The sequence below is a fragment of the Narcine bancroftii genome, chromosome 1 (assembly GCF_036971445.1).
Source record: "Narcine bancroftii isolate sNarBan1 chromosome 1, sNarBan1.hap1, whole genome shotgun sequence".
In the NCBI taxonomy this organism is placed as follows: domain Eukaryota; kingdom Metazoa; phylum Chordata; class Chondrichthyes; order Torpediniformes; family Narcinidae; genus Narcine; species Narcine bancroftii.
The window spans coordinates 32268501-32284644 of record NC_091469.1 but is presented as its reverse complement, the minus strand read 5'-3'; the positions used below and the strand labels follow the sequence as shown (position 1 = coordinate 32284644).

Genomic DNA, 16144 nt, shown 5'->3' with positions numbered 1-16144 from the left:
TGCGGGTGCCTTTCAGAGTTACTAACGGTGTCTCTGCTTTTCAGAGGGTCATGGATCGGATGGTGGAGGAGCACAAGCTGATGGCAACGTTCCCATATTTTGACAATGTCACCATTTGTGGCCACAACCAGCAGGACCACGACACTAACTTTGCAAAGTTCTTGCATATGGCCAAGTCTCTCAACTTGATGTACAATAAGGACAAGTGTGTATTCAATACAGATTGCCTGGCCCTTCTCAGATATATCGTACCACATAGTGTCATGGCATGCGACCACTAATGGAGCTCTCAGTCCCAAATTCCCTAAAGGCGCTGAAGATGTGCGTGGGGCTGTTTTCCTATTATGTACAATGTGTGTCAAGCTCTTCAGCGCTTGACGTCCTGCTTTGCGGAAACTGCCAAAATGTTTGGCCTGGAAGTCAGCCTGAAGAAAACTGAGGTCCTCCATCAGCCAGCTCCCCACCATGACTACCAGCCCCCCCACATCTCCATCGGGCACACAAAACTCAAAACGGTCAACCAGTTTACCTATCTCGGCTGCACCATTTCATCAGATGCAAGGATCGACAATGAGATAGACAACAGACTCGCCAAGGCAAATAGCGCCTTTGGAAGACTACACAAAAGAGTCTGGAAAAACAACCAACTGAAAAACCTCACAAAGATAAGCGTATACAGAGCCGTTGTCATACCCACACTCCTGTTCGGCTCCGAATCATGGGTCCTCTACCGGCACCACCTACGGCTCCTAGAACGCTTCCACCAGCGTTGTCTCCGCTCCATCCTCAACATCCATTGGAGCGCTCACACCCCTAACGTCGAGGTACTCGAGATGGCAGAGGTCGACAGCATCGAGTCCACGCTGCTGAAGATCCAGCTGCGCTGGATGGGTCACGTCTCCAGAATGGAGGACCATCGCCTTCCCAAGATCGTATTATATGGCGAGCTCTCCACTGGCCACCGTGACAGAGGTGCACCAAAGAAAAGGTACAAGGACTGCCTAAAGAAATCTCTTGGTGCCTGCCACATTGACCACCGCCAGTGGGCTGATAATGCCTCAAACCGTGCATCTTGGCGCCTCACAGTTTGGCGGGCAGCAGCCTCCTTTGAAGAAGACCGCAGAGCCCACCTCACTGACAAAAGGCAAAGGAGGAAAAACCCAACACCCAACCCCAACCAACCAATTTTCCCTTGCAACCGCTGCAATCGTGTCTGCCTGTCCCGCATCGGACTGGTCAGCCACAAACGAGCCTGCAGCTGACGTGGACTTTTTACCCCCTCCATAAATCTTCGTCCGCGAAGCCAAGCCAAAGAAAGAAGACAATGTGTGCCCAATTACGCCAATAAAGCCCACCCCCTGATTAAATCCACAACATTCCCATTATTGGCGGAAGCCCAGGCTGCGCAAAGGCCACGATGCATGTCGTGGATGAATCCATCCTGTTCCAGGTGGAATGTGATGCCTCCAATTTCGCACTGGCCACCATACTTAACCAGGCAGGCCGGTAGCATTTTTTTCCCGCACCCTGCATGGTCCTGAAGTACAGCATTTCTCATCAAGAAGGAGGCACAAGCGATCGTTGAGGCAGTGTGCCACTGGCAACACTACCTGGCCGGTAAAAGGTTTACCCTGCTCTCTGACCAGAGGGCAGTGGCCTTCATGTTCAATATAAAACAGCAGTGTAAAATCAAAAATGAGAAGATTCTTAGGTGGAGGATCAAGTTATCCACCTACAATTACAACATCTTATATCGGCCAGGTAAACTCAATGATCCCCCAGGTGTCTTATCCCGGAGGATGTGCACCAGTGTGGATCTCAACCGTCTCCAGGCCCTACATGACAATCTGTGCCACCCCAGAGTCACGAGGCTGTACCACTTCATCAAGACTCTCAACCTTCCATACTCTGTAGAGGACGTCTGGTCCACGACCAGACGCTGCCAGATCTGCATGGAATGCAAGCCGCAGTTCTACTGGCCAGAAAAGGCACACCTCATTAAGGCCACACATCCCTTCGAATGACTCAGTGTCGATTTCAAGGGACCCCTTCCCACTTCAAATAGGAACACCTACTTCCTGACGGTGATGGACAAGTTATCCAGTTTCCCCTTTGTGATTCCCTGCTTGGATATGACTTTGACGATGGTTACCAAGGTGCTGCACAGCATCTTCACTCTGTTCAGGTACCCCGACTACATTTACAGTGACTGGGGGTCCTCGTTCATGAGTGAGGAATTGCAACAGTACTTCCTAGCCAGAGGCATAGTCACCAGCAGGACAACCAGCTACAACCCCAGGGGTAATAGCCGGGTGGAAAGGGAGGACGCCACCATCTGGAAGGCAGTGCACCTGGTCCTCAGGTCCAGAAACATGGCAGTGAATAGCTGGCAGGACATTTTTCCCGAGGCGCTCCATGCCATCTGATCGCTGCTGTGCACCACTACTACCACCACCCCACATGAAAGCCTCTTTGCTTTCCCTAGGAGATCGGCAAACAGTTGGATGGATGGCAATCCCAGGGACGGTCCTGCTACCGAAGTACGTCAGGGGCCATAAGATGGATCCACTGGTGGAAGCAGTGTACCTCATTCACGCCAACCCCCAATAAATGTTCATGAGGTACCCTGATGGCCACAAGGATACTGTACCGATCAGAGACCTGGTGAGGGCCGGAGACCCCGAAATGACCCTGCCTGCTGCTGACCAGCCTATGGATTTGATCACACAACACAGGAGCACAATCCTGGAGCCTGAGCTGTCTGGCTCCTCCCCCCGAGGAGACACCCCCCCCCCCGAGGAGACACCCCCCCCCACCGAGGAGACACCCCACCCCCGAGGAGACACCCCCCCCGAGGAGACACCCCCCCCTGAGGAGACCCCCCCCCCCGAGGAGACACCCCCCCCCGAGGAGACACCCCCCCCGAGGAGACACCCCCCCCCGAGGAGACACCCCCCCCGAGGAGACACCTCCCCCCGAGGAGACACCCCCCCCCCCGAGGAGACACCCCCCCCCCCGAGGAGACACCCCCCCCCCAAGGAGACACCCCCCCCGAGGAGACACCCTCCCCCCGAGGAGACACCCCCCCCCCGAGGAGACACCCCCCCCCGAGGAGACACCCCCCCCCGAGGAGACACACCCCCCCGAGGAGACACTCACCCCCCCGAGGAGACACTCACCCCCCCGAGGAGACACTCACCCCCCCGAGGAGACACTCCCCCCCGAGGAGACACTCCCCCCCCGAGGAGTCACCCCCCCGAGGAGACACCCCCCCCCCGAGGAGACACCCCCCCCGAGGAGACACCCCCCCCCCCGAGGAGACACCCCCGCCCCCGAGGAGACACCCCCGCCCGAGGAGACACCCCCGCCCGAGGAGACACCCGAGCACCCTGGAGTCCCCCATCACCCCGACCCAAACTGTTCCTACCCCAGCCTCTCCCGTGACAGCCTTTCCCCCCCCCCACCCCACCTCCGATGAGCAGCGCATGGACACTTGTCGGTCCGGCAGAAGGAAGAAGTCGCCTGTGTGACTGAACATCTAGTCAGAGAGAGTTTGCCTGTTCCCATTTTTTTTTTCTTCTCTCTCTCCCCTTCCTTGTTATCGTTCCCTGTGGTTTCTATTCAAAAAGGAGGTTAATGTTATGATGTAGTTTATTGCATGTACTGGGCAGTACAGGCACGGCCTGGCCTGCCCTTCTGATGACATCCTCTCCTAGATTCCTCCCCTGCGACCCAAGTCATAAAGGTAGAGTCACCTCTTCCTTCCCTGCACTTCCAGAGCTTAAACCCAGGCCAGCAAGTCTTGTGTGTAATAAAGCCTATCGTTCCTCTCAGTCTTCGCCTCTTTTATTATTGGGGCAACTGGTAGTTCCCAACACTACCATCAAAAGGAGATGGACAAATATGAAAAGCAGGATTGCTAGGCCGGGCAATAGCTTCTTCCCACAGGCTGCAAGATTGATGAAAAGTATCCTGTAACTGAGTAAATAATTCCAAATATTTATATGTTTATTTTAAATTATATTTTTATGTAATTATGTGCTGTCAATTGTGTGTACCTTGGTCTGCGGAAATGTGGTTTCATCTGGTAGCAGTTTGTTGAAAATGAACTTCAACATTACATGCATTTGGCAAGTTTTAACCATTGAGAAATTGGAAAAGGCACTTTCAGGAATGATTCAGCCTCATCCAGGTGTCATTTTCGTGGCATCATTTGTACATATAATGACATTGTCATGTGAAATATACATTTTCTAATTACCAATTAAAAGGGGGTCACAAAGTGCAATCCACAATTTGCTTTTTTTTCTACCATGTCTAAAAAGAGCAAATCCTAGATCAAGTGAACAACTACCCATGAATTAAAATGTCCTTACTGGGTATTGATGTTTTACTTCCTCAATGTGCCTCTCTGACTAATCATCGACAGGGAAGAGAAAGGGAAATATTTTCCAACCCAATTACAAGTTTGACTAACTCCTTGTTCAGGATTCCATGCGTACTGTGCAGAAGATTAGCACTGACCCAAGAGTTCACAACTCATTAAAATGGAGTCTTATAAAACCAACAGGTGTCAAGGTTATAGTTTTTGCTGACTGCAAAAAACAAACACTATCTATTAGTGCCTGGCACCTGGTTAACTTATGTTCTGAATCCACTCTTGCTGCTCACACTTAACCCTGGACAGAGAGCAGTGCTATTTCCTGTCATGTTAGCAGATTGCTAAAGCAAATGGACAATGAGAATTGGAACTCTGTTTTCCCACTGAATGAGAGAATTGGATTAATCATCTGGAGAATGTAATTTTAAAACAGGAAATTTACATTCAAATAAAAATTATGTGAACACTCATCTCAGTAAGGATGACCCGAAATAGCTAGATAATTATAGAAACTCATTCCACTCAATGAGTTGCAAAGGAGGAAACTTTTCCTTTCCGGATCTGGTTTATGTGTGACTCATTATCCAATGCAGCAAAGCCCAATCGTTTGTGCCTTCTAAAATGATCTGCTTATAGCTTTGGATCGTCCAGTAACCAAACAATGTGCCTGAAGTGTCCTGAGAATTCAAGTCCAACCATTTAAAGATTTATAAGGATAGTGTCTGGACTGTAAGGTTACAATAATTCCGATTGGACAGACTTGAACATTATTTTGTTGGAGCAAAAAGATGTTTGGTAGTTGAAGTCCTTAAAATTGTGAAGCTTAATTGGGTGGACTCATGGGGAAAATCCAAAGCTGAGGGTGATTGAAATGAGGTGGTCATGGGTGAAATCAATAAGAAAAGCTATAGGAAGTCTTCAGCTGAAGTGATGCAGGGTAAAGACAAGGAAATTGAAAGAGTTATGCTTCAGGAGAAGCTGAATAAATGGAAGAAGATCAAGAAATCAAGAGTCAATTTATTGTTATGCACAAAAATCTTTCTTTGTCACGTAAAAGTATACCAAGAGGTATAACGATCAGGCCAAGAAAGAGAAGCAAAAGAGAGTTCCTTCAGAAACACTGAGTGTCCATGGACCCACTGCTTTCTGTGCTCCTGTGACCGCACAACCTCCTATCCAATTCACTCATGAAGCCAAGGTCAACACATCTAAATTTCATGATCTTGGCTCCTATTTCTGAATCCTCAAAATAATTAAGAAGCTGTCAGAGTTAAAGGTCCTTTGGGACCCTGCTTATTATCAACACCTTTAAAAATTCTCCAGAAGGGAATAGAAAAAAATCAATCCATGTGATGGGCCAGGAGATCTTCATGAAGAGCTCAAACTTTCAGCAGATAGGTTTAAATAGCCTGAGGCTGTCCTGCCAAATTCTCAATATCCTGTCCCACCAAATAGCAGGGAACAGGTTACTGCTAATTGTAAGCGGTGGGACCATTGATTTTTTTTTTTATATAGAGGTTTTTAAAAATGTACAGATCTTTAAATCCCCTTGCTGAGATCTGAACCATTTTGAATTGTTTATTGCCACATATACAGCAATACAGTGAAAAGCTTTGTTGTGAGTGATATCCAGGCAAGTCAAACCATATTTAAGTACAGCAGATAGTGCAATAACAAAAGTGCAGCATTGCAGTTGGTTAAAGAGAGTATAGTGTTGGAAAGACAAAGGCATGGAGGAAATAAACAGTATGTGTGGATTAGAACTTAGTTGGCAATGGTTTTACAAGCCTAAACATCAACTCCCTCCACAAATGTGGCTGCAGTATGTCCCACCTACAAAATGCAATCTATAAAATGTTACTCTTCAAAGTTATTCAAACTGTTCCTCCAAATGTGCTAATCATTATGAAGACTAGCATGAAGGAACACCTACAGGTTTCCTTTGAACTTAATGTAATAGCCTGCAGAAAATATACTATCATTGCTGAGTGCAAATCCTAGTACTCCTTCCCAAATGTACAGTGGAGGTACCTTCATCAGAAGGAGCTAATGGGACACTTACTGGTTGCATTCTGCCTCACGGGTCCAGTTGACCGGATTTAATCCAAATCTTCGTTGTTGTCTGAGTGAGGTTTACACATTCTCCCAGTGACTAAGCAAGTTCATTTGTGCTTCGATTTCCTCCCACATCCCAAAAATATAGAGATTGGTAAATTAATTGGCTAATATTAATCATCACTAGTATTTGGGCAATGTGGTAGAATCTGGTTTGATTTGATTGGTATATGAATATGATTAAAATGGTATTAATGGATATTTAATGCTGCAAATTTCTTGTTGGACTTGAGGAGCAGTTTTTGTGCTCTGTGAGTTCAAGTAGGTGGATTCAAATAGAATGAGGGATGGATAATATTTACTGGACTTACTAGAAATGTCCAAGGCCCATAAATAATTCCTTTTTGTGCAATCCAGAAATGACACTATTCTGTAAAATAGCTCTTTTCCATGATCATTGCAGGTGAGCACATCAATAGGAAATGAATAATTAGATCAAAGGTTCTCAACTTTTTTCTTTCCACTCACATACCACTTTTAGTATTCCCTATGCCATAGGTGTTCTGTGATTAGTAAGGGATTGTTTATGGTGGTATGTGGGTGGAAAGAAAAAGTTTGAAATCCACTGTTTTAAATCGAACCTAATTGACTTGTTATGTGCACCGTTTCATAACTCCAAAGGAAATGGGCCAATGACAATTTTTCTCAAGCAAAATATTGTAGTAACAATCGGGTCTAGAGCAGTGATTCTCAACCTTCCCTTTCCATCCACATACCAACTTAAGGAATCCCTCACTAATCACAGAGCACTGATGGCATAGGAATTTCCTAAAGTGGTAGTGAGTGAAAAAGATCGAGAACCATTGGTTTAGATCTTTGACAAATGTTAAAAATGTGGATATACTATAATATTGATCAGACAATTTTAATCAGTGGCATCATAAAGAAAACAAATGTATTGATCGAAAGTGCAATTGTTATTCCATCAGACATATCAATATACTCAGGTTTCAACGTTTTTTCAACTAATATTCACCTCAGTGAGGAAATCATAATAAAACAATCAGGTAGAAGTGCATTGACCCTCAATATAACTTACAGAATCTTTGAAAATGTACAGCACAGAAAAAGGACATCCACCCCATCTGAGTACTGTCTAAATATGGTCATCTCCTGGATATCCTCACACCCCACCTCCCATTCCACTCCCACACACATATGCACACAAGTTCAGAATTTTTATTTAAAAAAAACACAAAGGAAAGAGATAAATTATGGAAGCTGCTGGAACTCCATAGGTAATGGGTTTCCTGAAGCTGCTGGAACTCCATAGGTAATGGGTTTCCTGTCACTGAAACATTGAAGATTATCCAGTTTTTCCCAACCTCTGGCCCAGTTTTAGAGCCATCTCGAAGATTTTACTCACTTGATTCACGTGCAAAATTGGATCTTGCCGAAAGCTTTTCTGAAATTTATGCAAACCACATCAAATACAGGGCCTACCTCCAAACCTTCTTGCCTCTTTCTCAAAAATTTGAATGAAGTTACGCAGACGTGATGTTTCTTAGCATGCCAACTGTCCTTGACCAATCTGTAACCTTCTAGATTTAAGGCTCATATAGTCCTCCAATAATTTTCCCACCACCAAACTTGAACTGATCAGTCTGTAATTAGTTCATCCCTCCCTTATTGTTTTAGGCAACAGTGCAATTGTACAAGAGTATGCTTGCTTCTGGAAGAGATAACCATGAGATAGCTTGGCAAATGTATTCTTCGAGCAGCTGCAATTTATCATATTTAAATTGAAATGAAGATGTGTTTATGTTTTATATCTGCTGTTCCACTGTTTTAGAAACCATCATATTAAATATGGGCACTCAGCTAATGTACGTCCATTTATCTCCAAAGATGGGATTTATACCATCTGATATATTGTGACCTGTCTCACAAAGAAATTGGATTTAGCATTTGGAAGTGGGATGATGTGACAAGAAATTAATTTTCCATACAACATTTTCACGACTCAGACAGTTTCTGCTTTATAATTCTGCATTCAACTTATTTTTGCAAATTTGTGTTATTTTTCGAAGAATACTGAATTCATAAGTAGCATTTTGGTGGTTATTAAGGTAATCACATTTGTATTGATTCAAGGAGAGGGAGAGCTGCAAGAATAAGATTAAAAAGATAAATGCATACTGTTGGGATTGCAAAAGAAATTAGCAGAAAAGTGATGGATTTTCCTTTTCCCAGATGTAATGGTGTTCCTGTGTGGATCTGGGGGCTGCAGATATGCTGAGTGTACAAGCTTATCAACAGAAGTGGGGGTGATTCATTATTTAACAATGATTGTGAAGAATATGTGCAGTGGTAACACCAGAGAAATTTGGGCCAATGTGACGATTTATTCACAAAACATACAACAAGCCCTTCAGTCCATTCTGCCTGCTCCTACCACAATGCCAAATTAACCTGATCTTTTTTATTCCCTGTATGTTCCTGGCCCATTCCAAATGCATCCTATCATACCATCTTCCATTATCTCTTCTGGCATTGTGTTCTGGGCACCAACCATTCTCCTGAATAATCCTGAATAATGAAGACAAGCAAGCTGTGTGCCTTCTTTACCATCCTTTCAGCTTATGGACCATTCTCACGGACCTATGTACTTGTACCCCAAGATCGGTATATCAATATTCCCAAGAGTACTGCCATTTAACAGTATACTTTCCTCTTACATTTGACCTCCCACAATGCAACCCTTTAGTTTTGTCTGGATTAAATTCTATCTAACATTTCTCTATCTATTTATCCAACTCGTCTATCTCCTACTGTATTCTTTGACAAACTTCCTCATTATCCATAGCTACACAATTACTGTGTTGACTGAAAATTATCAGCCCACTGTTAGGAGTCCAGAGGACCCCAAAGCCCAGCAGCAATAGATATTCACCAAGACAAATTGTTACAAACAAAAGTTGCTTTTAATTATCTTTAAACATGAAAACAGGATCAAACTTCAACTTATTACTATTAATTCAACTAACCTAACTTAACACCTTTCTAATTCTAAGTGCACATGTATGTAATTTGTATGCAAGTTCAGAAAAGTTATTTGATTCACAGTCCAATCTCACTTCTCATTCCTCCAAGTTCACTGGTTGCAGGCAATTCTTGCACTGTACACAGAATTTTACATTTATAAAGTTCACCAGGCTTTGGTGCTTGAAAGGTAAATGGTTACTGCTCAGGAAAGTTCTTGTCAGTTTTCAGAGACATTTGTTGTTCCTGGACATCCACAACTGATTTATTGTAACTTCAGTGTCTTACCGAAGAAACTTTCCCCATCAAGGATCTCCAGATGATAACCTCTTTCTTTCAGATCACCACAAAGTTCCTTTTTGTTTCTCGTATTTCAGGTGAAACATTTTGCAGCCAGTCCTCTTCTCTTGCATAAATCACAAGAGCTTTGACCATGCTGAACTAAGCACTCACAACCCGTCTTCCAAATGGGTTTTCCACAAGCTTGCCAACTTGTCCTGTTCCAGTCCCAGCTGCTGCTGATGACTGTAAAACTGAATATTCTCTCACACACACACACACACACACACACACACACACACACACAGCCTGTTTTATTCTCTGCTTGCAAAACCACATGACCCTCCTAGAACATTTCAGCCTGCAGCTCTGATGAGTTCTTGAACCTGTTGCCCTTTTGTAAAAAAAATCCATTAGTGAAGTCTCTTGGGCACTCTCCAAAGCTTTTGCAAAGGCTCTTGGCTCTGGACTTTCTAGGATGAGCAGAACTCCAGTATTTTAAATGAGATCTGTTTTGAGGTGTTTGTATGTGACCTACACTAAAAAACTTTCCTCAATTTATCTCCCAAAACATATCTTTTTACAATACAAATACAACATAATCTGTCACACCACTTATTTTTGTTCTAATCATTTATACGCATCTTAAAGTCCTGGCACTGATCTCTGTGGAACTCCACTGGTGATGGACCTCCAGTCAAAATCACACCACTTCATCACTATCCTTTGTCTTCCACGGCCAAGTCAGTTTTAAATCTAATCTACCAAGTCATCATCGATCTGCCCACCATGAGACACACTGTTGAATGCTTTATTAATGACGATGTAGATAACATCCACTGTCTAAACTTAATAATCTTTTTCACCTCTGCAATAAGCTCAATCAAGTTTGTATGAGATGGCTTCATCTGCCCAAACCCATGCTTTTCCAAATGTGAGTAAATCCTATTCATAAGTATTTTTTCTCCCATTAATGTAAACACATCATTCTACAATTTTTGAGTTTATCACCATTGCCCTTCAACAAAAATACACCATTAAGTGTTCTCCAGTCTCTAGGATAGTGGTTCTCAACTTTTTCTTTCCATTCACATACCTCCTTAAGCAATCCCAATGCCATAGATGCTCTGTAAGGGATTGCTTAAGGTGGTGTGTGGGTGGAAAGAAAAAGTTTAAAAGCCACTGTTTTAATCATACCTAATTAACTCGTTATATGCGTGGTTTCATAACTCCAAAGGAAATGGACCAATGACAATTTTTCTCAAGCAAAATATTTCAGTAACAATTGGGTCGAGACCACTGATTCTCAACCTTCCCTTCACATACCAACTTAAGCAATCCCATGATCCAAGGTACTTTAAGTTGGGAACTTGTTTCAGGATTTAATTTCCCAATACAATCCTGCAATTTGTAATATCAGATTTATTTGATATTATCATTACTTCAGTTTTCTTTTTGTTTAAAGTTAAGCCACGTCTTTCACTCTCTCTGTTGATGGTAGATGCCAATTTCTGTAAATTTTCTTCACTGTTTGCTATTAGTATTGTATCATCTGCATCACGGAGGTTATTGATATTGTGTCCTCCTATACTTATTCCATGTAGGTCTTATATGGTTCTCATGTACTTATATCCTTATTGATATAATCCTGCCCTAGAATCCCAACATACCTTTCCCTAATATCATTCTTCTCAATGAATTCTGATGCAAATTATACATTTAATGCCTTGCCCACTTTCTTTTGCTCATGCATAAAATTGTCCTTGAATAGTCTTTCTCTAGCTACCCTCTTGTTATTACTGTTCATGCAATATGTTTTGTGACTTTCCCAAAATGCTATTTACTAAGAATATTTCATGGCCCTTTTCAGCCCCACCGATCCACAATTCCCTTTTTTTTTAATGTTCTTTCCTACATCTTCCATGACTCTCAAGAGCCCCTTAATGATTCAGCTTCCTAAATCTTACAGTTTTAATTTTAACAATTTAGATTCACAGCATGGTAATAAGCCCCTTCAGCTTATTACTGCTCAATAACATCCAACCAATCCCCAGTATGTTTTGAAGGGTGGGAGGAAACTGGAGCATCCAGAAGAAATCCACCCAGAGACGAGGAAAATGTACAAGCTCCTCACAGATAGTGCTGGATTCGAGCCCTGATCACTGGTGCTGTAACACCATTGTGCTAACGGCTACGTTAACCATTTTGCTTTTCCAAATCATTTCCACTTTTATGTTTTACCCTCATAGGAATGTATTGGTCCCGAATTCAGACCATTTTGCCTTTGAATTACTCCCACAGGTCAGATGTAAACTTACTGGATAACAGTTGTTCCCAATTTACTCTCCCCATTTCCTGCTTAATGCTGATATAATTAACCTTCCCCCTATTAAGCAGTTCCTCCCAAGGACCGGTCTTATCTTCATTTGTAACTATCTAAAAATTAGAGTTTTGATCATGGTTTCCAAAATACCTTCCCACTGAAAATTTGATTGCCTAGCCTGGCTCATTACTTATTACAAAGTCTTGTAGGGCCCCTTTCTTGTTGGACTAAGTGCATACTTTCCTGGATGAATGAAACAAATTCTATTTAAGCCCATGACAACCAAGTTCCAATCAACACTTAAAAATTAAAAATCACTCTCTGAAATAATCATGTTTATATGTGGCTCAGTTGACAACATTCTTTTTTCTGGGTTGAAACTATTTGGAATAGAGACCCATTCAAGAGTTTTGAACATGGAAGTTTGGGCTGCCACTCCAGTGTATTACCAAGCAAGTGCTGCACATCAGTCAAATATCCCACCAGCTTCAAAAGGGCATCAATCATCCTGGTACCCACGAAAAGCAGCATGGGCTGCTTCAACAATTACTAACCAGTAGCACCAACTTCTACTGTGATTAAATGCTTTGAGAGGCTGGTCATGGCCAGAAATGACACACAGCTGAGCAAAAATCTGGATCCGCTGCAATTCTCCTACAATCACGATCGCTCCACAGCAGAAGCAATATTGCTGGCTTTCCACTCAGCCGTGGATCACCTCAAAAACACCAATTCATCCATTCAGCTGCTCTTCATAGACTACAGCTCAGCCTTCAGTGCCATTATTCCCTCAGTGCTGTTCAAAAAGCTACAAACTCTGGGCCTCTGTAATGCACTCTGCAAACTGGATCCTTGACTTTCTCATTGGAAGACCACAGTCAGTAGGAATTAGAAACATCTCCTCCTCACTAATCATCAACACAGGCGCACCCCAAGGATGTGTGCTTAGCCCACTCCTCTACTCATTATACACTCATGACTGTGAGGCCAGGCACAAATCCAATGCCATCTACAAGTTTGTCACAGTTGTCGGCAGAATCACAAACAGCAATGAGGAAGCAAAACCAAGGAGATGATTGTGGACTTCAGGAGGAAGTCAGGGGAACATGACCCAGTTCTCATCAAGGGCTCAGTAGTGGAGAGGGCCAAGAACTTCAAATTCCTGGGTGTCAACATCTCCAAGGATCTGTCCTGGAGCCTCCAAGTTGATGCAATCACATAGAAGGCTTGCCAGTGGCTATACTTTGAGGTGTCTGATGCAGTTCAGAATGTCACCAAAGACTCTCGCAAACTTCTATAGGTGTACCATGGAGAGCATTCTGGCTGGTTACATCATTGCCTGGTTTGGAGGTACCAACTCTTAGGACAAGAATAATCTCCAGAGGGTTATTAACTCAGCCTGTGACATCACAGGCATATCACTCCATCGAGGACATCTACATGAGGCGGTGTCTTAAAAAAAAGCAACCTCTATCCTCAAAGACCCCCCCATCACCCAGGCCATGCATTCTTCACTCTGCTACCATCGGCAAAAAGATACAGGAGACTTAAGACAAGCACTCAACGGCTCTTCCCTGCTGCCACCAATGAACCAAAGACACTTCCTTACTTTTCATACACTATTAATTATTAATATTTTATAGTAATGTCATAAGATGGTTATAATATGTATGCTTGCACTGTGATGCTGTCAAAAAACACAGAATGTCAAGACTTGATCATAATAATCGTGATGGATTGTTGTATTTTATAATGTGTCTGTCTTTATGAAAATAATGTTTTAAAGGAGATAAATTGTGTAGGGATTTTAGTTAGGTCTCACACAGATACAAACACTACAAAACAGATCTCATTTAAAATGCTGGAGCTCTGCTCAAGCCAGACAGTCCAGGCTCAGAGTGCCTTTGCAAAAACTTTGAAGAATGCCTATAAGGACTTGACAAGGAGTAATGGATTATTGTTTTGGAAAGTGACAGATGAACAAACTCAGAAGATGGGGTTCGGTGCCACATTCTGAGTGTAGTTTGCTGTTCTAAGAGGGTCATGTGGTTTTCTCTGTGAGAGACCGCAAGAAAAAATTCAATTCTACGGTTCAGCAGCAGCAACTGGGATTGGAGCACAACAAGCTGGAAAGCTTGTGGAAAAACTCCATTTTGAAGATGGGTTGTGAGTTCTGAGTTCAGCCTGTTCAAAGCCCTTGTGGTCCATGCAAGAGGAGATGGCTGGCTGTTTAATATATCACTTGAAACAAGGGAAACAAAAAGGAATTCTGTAGTGACTTGAAAGAAAGAGGTTATCATCCAGAAAACCCTGATGGGGCAAGTTTCTTCAGCAAGATACTGAAGTGGCTGATCAGAAGGAATAAATTGTGGGTGTCCAATGAGAAACAAATCTCTCTCTGAAAACCAACAGGAACCTTCCAGAGCATTAACCATTTACCTGGTGAATTTCATAAATGTTAAATTCTGTGCACAGTACAAGAATTGCCTGATACTGGTGAACTTGGAAACATGAAAATTGGACTATAAATCAAAATAATTTTCTGTACTTACACATTATATATACGTGCACTTAGAATTAGAAGGGGGTTAAGTTAATAGTAAAAATTTGAAGCTTGATCCTGTTTTCATGTTTAAAGATAATTAAAAGCAACTTTTGTTTAAGTATTTGTCTTGGTGAATTTCTATTGCTGTTGGATTTTGGTATCCTCTCGGCTCATAAGACAATAATTTCTGATTCTGAAATATCCTGTCTTTCATAAAAGATGCAAAACTAAACCTCTTCCTGTTCTTCCAGGTTGACAAAGGTTTCATAAGTCCCCAAGGAAGGCACGAAGGGTCTCTGCCTGCATTTACCACAATTCAACAATTGTGGAGCATCTGATCTGGTTCCTGTGGAATTCGTGTGCGTTAACCACCTAGTCTATTTCCTGCACTGAGTATAAAACAATTTATTACCTCAACCGTGCTTTGGGATATCCCAAATGGATAATGAAGTCATAATGGAAATTCAAATCTTCCTCTTTCTTCCTGATAGCTCAATCATAAAATTCAGACATTGTGATTGAAAATTGAATCCAAGAATGAAGTAATGATTTTCTTTGAAAGTAGCCAACTTTGAGATTAGGTAACTTACCCATTTTATTTTATTTCCTCTCTTTCACTCAGTCCCAATTAATTGTGCCTAATCAACAACTTCACATGCTGGTAACTTTGACCTCAAACATTCACGACTCAGAAACAGGTACTTCGGTAAAATTGTCCATGCTGACCTCATTGTCCACCCAGGTTAGTTCTATTTACCTGTACTCAACTCGTTCTCCTTTTAGCCTTTCGTATGAAGTCCCATTTTAAATGTTGCAATTGCACCCATGTCCACCACTTTCACAGACAGGTAATTCCACAGAAGCTCCACCCTCTGTGAAAATTGCTTTCCTGGGGTCCCTTTTCAAATTTTCCCCTTCTCACCTTAAACCCATGCCCTCTAGTCTACCATTTCCCTCCCTTGGGAAAAGACAAAAAATATTTACTTCATCAATGCCACTCAGACTATCAGGATTTTGTAAACCTATTAACCCCACCCCCTCACCAGTCTCATATTCCAGTGAGGAAAATCCCAGCCTGTCCAGCCTCTCCTTATAATTCAAGCCCACAAGCCAGTAACATTTTCAGGAATAATTTCTGCACCCTTTCCAGCTAATGATATTTGAGTGAAAAATTCTTTCCTGGTTTCATTTTTAAACAAGTGACCAGTTCTTTTGAAATTATGCCCCAGGTTGTAACCTACTCATTCAAGGAAAACTTATACCACCATCTAACCTGTTAAGGCTTTTTTGAATATTATAAGCTTCAAGGAGATCCATTCTTGTTATTTGAGGTAACCAGAAAATCACCAGAGTGAATTGCCCCAAATCAGTTTTATTTATGGAGTGTCCAGATTGCTTGGAATGACCTAGGAATCTGGCAAACAGCAAGGTACCTGCTGAGTATGTTTATAATGCAGTTAATGTGCATTGAACAAGCTACACTGAGAGTGATGAGATTATAGACATGAAATGAGTTTCA

General features: G+C 42.6%; 1 long non-coding RNA gene across 3 annotated transcripts in view; it reads right to left on the bottom strand.

Annotated features, from left to right (window-relative positions):
* Positions 1 to 16144, bottom strand: part of LOC138765098 (uncharacterized) — a 98465-nt gene that overhangs the window by 58429 nt on the left and 23892 nt on the right. Inside the window, exon 3 of one of the 3 annotated variants that reach the window (XR_011358478.1) lies at positions 7940 to 8034. The exons of 1 other annotated variant lie outside the window; for it this stretch is intronic. This is a non-coding gene — a long non-coding RNA (uncharacterized lncRNA). The remainder of the gene's footprint in view (positions 1 to 7939; positions 8035 to 16144) is intronic. One more of the 3 variants, XR_011358485.1, reaches the window with a different exon arrangement.